The following is a 7,165-nucleotide window of genomic DNA, read 5'->3' as shown; positions in this document are numbered from 1 at the left end:
ACAGTTTCTCACTCCAAACAATACCTTCTGCATCAGACGTTGAAATGTTGCAGGTGCGTTTCGCAACCCGAAGGGCATTACAGTGTATTGGAGGAAATGATCTGGAGTTACAAACGCGGAGACTTCAGAAGCTCTGGGGGTTAACGGGACTTGCCAATACCCTTTTAACAGGTCTAATTTATGATGTATGTGTCAGGGTCCTGGGTCTGAGCGACCCAGGATCCCTGAGCAGTTATGAATTATATTATTAGTATTATTATATGTATTTTGGTGTTGCTTCCCTTCTCTGTGCTTGTGTGTGTGTATATATATATATGTGTGTGTGGCTGAGCACCTGTTTATAGGCGGCGTCAGGCCTGGAGGGTGTGGTCCTGCAAGGGGACTGGCCACACCCGAAGCCACACACCTGCTGCTGATCAGGCCTCGTCGGGGGAGCTACTTAAGAGAGTCTTGGAGCTCCCACCGACGCGGGATCATTCCATGAGACTCCACGTTAGTCTTCTGCTTAGTTAAAGTCTGAGTGTATGCCTACTGGAATTAAGTGTCTTGACGGCTGCCTCTGTCATTTTCCCCTCAGGAGGAGCGTGGAACATCGGAGGGCAGCAGGCACGGGGTGTGTGTGGACACACGAGAGTGGAGAACACGGAGCACGGACTTTTTGGGAAGACACGACACGGGAGTCACGGGAGAGCACGGGGATTTACTGTTATTGTTTCCATCACTGTAAATAAACGCACTGTTTATACACAGAGTACCGCGCCTGGGTCCTCCTTCCCCACTCCTTCCACGCGCCTGGGTCCTCCTTCCCCACTCCTTCCACGGTGTGCCATGCCGCACCGTGACAGTATGTAGCTGAGCCGACACGATCAATGCAGTCCTCCGTTCTGGGGAGAGGGAAAGAATCAGGTTTTGTGACTGCATTAACCTTTCTGAAATCGGTACAGAAACGTGGGGTGTCATCTGGTTTAGGCACGAAAATACAGGGCGAACTCCACGCACTGTTACTGGGCTCAGCTAACCCATGTTTAACCAGGTATTCAACTTCCTGTTGCATTAAAATCCGCTTGGTTGGATTTAGTCTATAAGCATGTTGTTTTATTGGTTTATCAACTTCCACAACGATATCATGAAACAGCACAGGCGTCTGCTGAGGATGGTCAGAGAAAAGCAGCAAATTAGCTTCAATCAGATCAAGGATATCTTCACGGGCGGAATCTGACAGATGCGAAAGAAACGATTCTAAGTTTTCTAACACTTCTGAGTTTCGCAAACGGGCCACAGGCATACAACTGCTCTTGTCAATCAAGTCATCATCTTGCAAAACATACAATGGTGGTGCCGAACACACAGAGACAGGCGCAATGGGAGAGGTTTTTTCAGCTGCCGCATCCTCTCTGGAAACATATGTAGCTGTTGCTGTTCTGTGAGTTTATTGTGCAAGTGGTGTGATATGCCCATGTAGAAAGGACGGCACTGCAACGCTGGACTTGCCTTTACTCTGGGCTCCCTCTTTATTCTGGCAACTGGTACAAACAAAACAGCACACAGTCTTCATTAACAGTGTGCAAAGCAACTGCAACATTCAGTTCACCAGCTTGGGAGTTTTTTTCCTTTTTCTTTCCAAACATAACACTTAACAAATGACTACCCAGATAGCAAGGAGACATTGAACAGATGTTGATTTTCCATCTGAACCATCAGAATCGTCAGGATTGAAATGTCAACACAAAACCAATGTTGAAACAACATTGAAATACTGATGAAACCTTACACTGACATTGAATTAACATTGATTCACTGTTGTTCTGTCATCGTTGATTGTTGATCTATTTATAGTTGACAAGGTGACAACAATCACGTTGAAAAATCATCAATTTATGGTTGAGCGGGAAATCAAAGCTGCTACCATTGGACTATTCCGCAGCACCCCTATCACATTGGTACATCCCTCCAGGTAACCATTGTCTTGTACAGTAGAGCGGGACATTAGATTTACTCTCAGCGGAATTGACCGGAGAAGGCATCAGTTCATGCACTGCACTGGCCTGCACCACGATTAGTATAAGGTAAGAATGAATGACTTTTGTTCTATTCGTTATTTCCACGGTCGCATTTGAATAACAGTAAAAAAAACAAACAAACTTGTTAATGTAAAGTTTCGGATAAAATGTGGGAGCCCGAAATTGTGTCTACTTTCATCTTACAATCCGGCAACAAATAAATTGCACTGTGAACAAAGTCTATCAACAAAGAAAACATTTTCGTTTCATACTTTTCCGTTATATTCCCTTACAAAGCTAGCTTTAACGCTTCGAGGGTTCCTTTGTTCTTGCCGTCGCCTCGACGCTTGACGCAGACTTTCGCTCTGTTGCTTTTTAGCATAGTACTACAAAAAATTGTAAATATGATTGATAAACATAAAGGTAACTGTATAAATGTGTTCAATGACTTTGTTACTTTTAATGATTGGAGAGCACCCGCTTCGATTCGCACTCAATTCAAACTTTACGTTGCACGCTCACCTAACTTTACGCTGCACGCTCACCTAACTTTACGCTGCACGCTCACCTAACTTTACGTTGCACGCTCACCTACCTTGCTTTTGCACCTTTTGTCCACACGTAAACTGCGTTTTTGTTAACTGAAAACTGAGATTTTTAAAGACGCCTGCCAGGGCGGATATTTTCGAAAACTCCGTTTAGCATTTATGTGTGGACGAGGAAGACGGAGAAAACGCAGCGTCAAAGGTGTGCGCCTATTTTGACGTCACACTGTGCGCCAAGTTTTTGCCTCGGTGCCATGAATTCCTACAATGGCAGACTTAGAGAAAATACAGTTAATTTTATTATCTTCAGTGTTTAAATGCTTACATATACACACGCAGTTGTATGTAAAAAAAAAAAAGAGTTTGTTTTATCAGGTTTGCTTGTAATTGTTGCCTATATACATTTTAAGCTATTATTTATTATTTAGTTCAATCAATAGATCAAGTTTTGTAGTGACTATGAAATATATTGTAATTATCTGTTTCCTGTTTATCCTAGACAGGACAAAAAAGGACTCCAAATTTTAAAAAAAAGATAAAAATGAAAGACTGGTGCATTGTGCAGTTTAGCACTGGTGGTACAGAAATAGTCCCTAGATCATGGATAAATGGGGAGAAATTGTCATGGCCTCCATATCCTCCGTGAGACACATTCAGGATCCACGACGCAGTAAAGAGGAGAGTTCATCCTGGTGCAACATGGCTCACCTATGCACCAGTCCGACTTCTAATAAGCCATGGTGGGTATCATCTGGATTGGTGTTGTATAAATGTAACAATAACACGTTTTTCGTGTCCTAATTTATGTCTGGCCATACATTGTGTTTGTACTTCCAGACACATTTCACGAAGCAGAACGCAGTCTTCAGAAATATCTAAGTGAACACTGTGACACGTCTGACCTTCAGTCCGAAGCTGAAACTCAGACCAGTCATAAAAGAAAGCACAAGTAAAACTGTTTTTATTTCACAAACACATCTTTGATTGCTAAGAATTTATGATCTTGTCTTTTATACATATCTGTGGTGCTTGCATACTGCAATATCACCACATAATATAGTCCAAAAAGTGGAAGCTTGTAAACTTTTTATAAATGCAAAGCCGTGTACACTTGTGCACTTCAAAAATTCCTTGTATACTGTACCTTCTTGCACATCTCCGTTTCCTGTGTGTGTTGTTATAAATCAAACTGTAACTTCAGGAAAAAATATTCCAAAAGCACATTTGTAATTACTTATGACCATTTTCAACTTTTTTTCTTTAGACCAAATCCCCTGTACACATATAGTGACTCAGAGGATGAGCAGCCCACAAAAAAATGGTTTCCCCAGGCCCCTCGAGTGAAAATACCAGGTAATAAAATACTGTCTAGTGTCTTTGTACATATCTGTGTGTGACACAAGGAGACTTTTGACAAGTTGTCTGTATTCTTAAATACTTAAAAAAAATTATCTTTTTCTGTCAGACCTGACGAGAGCTGTTAACGAACTCCGTGAGGAGGTCAGAGCCATCCGCAATACCGGCTGCAATGAATCGGTAGATGCTGGGGTACTGCCTCTGGATTTGCCCTTGCACAACATTGAGGAGCTAAACAATGCAGAGCCAGCTCTTCAATCACAAGAGGCAAATAAGGCAATGGTAAGTATATAAAGGTTATGTACACTTTGTAACTATAAAGTGTAATAGCTGTCAGATGTGATTTAAATACATAGCTGTCAGATGTGATTTAAATACATAGCTGTCAGATGTGATTTAAATACATAACAACGACCTGTTGATTAAACACACAAGCACTTGCATACACATTTAAGACATGAGACACGCTAATTCCATCTCTTAAAATGTGTCTATAGGTGAGACGCTTTGCCTTGATTGGAGGGACCACACTGGAGGTGCGAGTCCGCCGTGTAATGACTTATGCTATTACAAACGAGCTGGCCTCGGTACTAAACTGGGCAGGGAAAAAAACCAAGGACCAGACAAAGCAAAAAAGGGCATTTAAAGATACAGCGCTCTGCAAATGCATATTTGGTAAGTTTTACCGTTTTTTTGCTATATTACTTTTTCTTTCTTAATAACAAGACTTTCATGTCCGGTTAATCTGGAGATGGAGTCTTTGGTCTTTGGCTTGTTTAGTCCTCGGGTTGTAGTTTGTACAGCCCGAGGACCCCATGTTTATTTTGTTTTAAAGGATACACGGCACACCATGCTAATAAGACATCACTTTTTCCACTCATAGCTCTTTGGGAATCAAATGCAGCAGTTTGCAGATTTACGCCTGGTGACTTTCATGTTTATCAGCCTAGGAGTTTACATACTTTCTCCCCGCTGAAGACAGTTAAAAAGAGCTTATTCATGTGCTCTAATTCACTTTTTTTGTTTGTGTGTGTGTGTGTGTATTTTTGTCCTAGATGGCCTGACGCAGCAGTTAGGGGCAAACTCTATGTCCGAGTTTGTCTTTGCACAAGCAGTGCAGAAATGGCTCCGATACGCCCCAGATCGTTTAGGTGGTGCAGGACGCACATCATGCATCCCCATCCCAGAGTAAAAAATTACAATCTTCTGTGAAACATATAAATGTAAATAGGAAACTGTCTTTTAATAAAGTATTTAGCAAACGAAACATGCCTATTGACCTTTTTTTGTTTATTTTTTTCTCTGTTACATCACATGCAATGCTTTCTTATTTTAGGATATTAATATTGACATGATACATTGTGAGACATTTGTTTTTTGTTTTTTGTTTTTTTTATAAAGGGTGTCCAATTTGAGGAATAAGTACAATTATGTGTTTAGTTGGTTTAAGTATTGATGGAAACATGCAGTAGTTTAGTATTGGTTAAAATACCTATAAAGAAAGGTAGATTTCCAGTCATGATTTAACTGTTTTAATAAAAAGCAACTGTGCGAAAGAGGTGGAAAATCAACACCATAGCTCACCCCCAATTTTGTTGATGTTGTGTTGTATATATTTATACAACACAACATCAACAAAGTCTTTCTTTTAAAAGTTCTAGCTGAAACCAAACCTGTGATCGTATAGTAGCAGTATTATTTATTTATTTTTTTCTATACAACAGCATCAATTAAAACTTATACTTAACAGCGCCTACCTGGTACAAAGAAAACAGCACACAGTCTTCATTAACAGTGTGCAAAGCAACTGCAACATTCAGTTCTGTTAAAAAGAATTAGAACAATTACAATCTCATAGAGAAGCACATACACATAGCCTTTAAGCATGTTAAAGTGGCAAACACTCAGTTTTCTCTTTCATCAGGAGTTTTTATTGCATAGCTAGTGTCACTTATCTTTTTGTCCACCTCAAAGGGACCGGAAAACTGAGCATGGAGGCTAGACCCAACTAAAGGAAGCAACACCAGAACTTTTTCACCAGGAGCAAAATGTCGGACCACCGTCTTTTTGTCATACCGGGCTTTCATGTTGCCTTGAGGTTGTTCCAAATTGTCACGGGCCAACTGACATGCATGGAAAAGACGCGCTTTAAAACTGCAAACATAATCTAACACATTATGTTCGGCTTGCTGCAACTCGGATAACCACTTTTCTTTAAGCAGTCGCAGGGGACCGCGCACAGTGTGTCCAAAAACTAAGTCAGCCGGACTAAATCCAAGGGATTCCTGAGTGGTTTCTCTAACAGCAAAAAGCAAAAGTGGAAGTCCCTCATCCCATTCTTTACCGGATTCAAGGCAGTATTTGCGCAACATAGTTTTTAGGGTTTCATGAAATCGTTCCAGTGCACCCTGACTGGGTAACCCAAAAGTTGAAAAGAATTTTGTGAGGGCTTTCACAACGTTCTTTGCCTTTAATGAACGTAATGGAATTGCCTCTGGAAAACGAGTGGCAGCACAACGGGTCCACACAGTCCAGTCGCGCTGGAATCGGGTGAAGAGGCGCTGGCGGAATCAGTTTATTTGGCTTTCCCACTACCTGGCAAGTATGACATGAGCGACAATATTTCACCACATCCGATCACATTCTTCTGCACCTCTGTGGTTGTAAAAGCAGTTGTATGTGAGTGTCAACTGTTAGTTGTGTTAGATTACCACTGTCAAGTTTAATAATCAAATTGGATATTTATGTTGATTGGTTACATTACAAGGAGATATCAGACCCCATAAAACCACAGTCATATAGTCTGGATTATCAGAATCACTCAGACTTTTGCTTTAAAATATCATAATTTTTATGCGTATATACTCTCTCTGTGTGTGTTTATATACAACTGCAGGATGTCACTCTATATTCTCCCACAGTTTGTGCTTGCTTGTTTTGTCTTCCAAATACTGCACGGTCTTTAATTTACAAAATGTGATGAGAGAACTATTGTGAGTTGCAGCAAAATTAAAAAAAAGCTGAATAAGTTAGTATTAACACTGACTATTGTAGAGAAATTATTATTATGAGAAATTATTCTCATCCTTTTTTTTTTTTTTTTTTTTTTTGGCCTGTCCCCTTTGGCTCTTTTGCCCTCAGAATTATTGTCTAAAGGCAAAGAAAGATGCCCAACGGATTTACTTTACCAAATTGACCATCCCAGCCTTGCCGTAATGGTCCATTTGATTCATCTTTTATTGTTTATTTTATTTTCACTTACTG

General features: G+C 40.5%; 1 long non-coding RNA gene across 2 annotated transcripts; it reads left to right on the top strand.

The window, feature by feature from the left end:
• Positions 1–3,074: 3,074 nt before the first annotated feature.
• On the top strand, positions 3,075–4,447 carry LOC309699146. 2 transcript variants are annotated; one of them, XR_014274253.1, is made up of 5 exons: positions 3,075–3,285; positions 3,383–3,494; positions 3,810–3,898; positions 4,011–4,183; positions 4,399–4,447. It is a non-coding gene; the product is annotated as an uncharacterized lncRNA (long non-coding RNA). The 2 variants fall into 2 exon arrangements; XR_014274254.1 differs by lacking the exon at positions 4,399–4,447 and having other exon boundaries at positions 4,011–4,245.
• Positions 4,448–7,165: the final 2,718 nt, after the last annotated feature.

The sequence above is a fragment of the Aulonocara stuartgranti genome (assembly GCF_965226115.1).
Source record: "Aulonocara stuartgranti genome assembly, chromosome: 22".
In the NCBI taxonomy this organism is placed as follows: domain Eukaryota; kingdom Metazoa; phylum Chordata; class Actinopteri; order Cichliformes; family Cichlidae; genus Aulonocara; species Aulonocara stuartgranti.
This window is presented reverse-complemented; position numbering and strand designations above follow the sequence as displayed.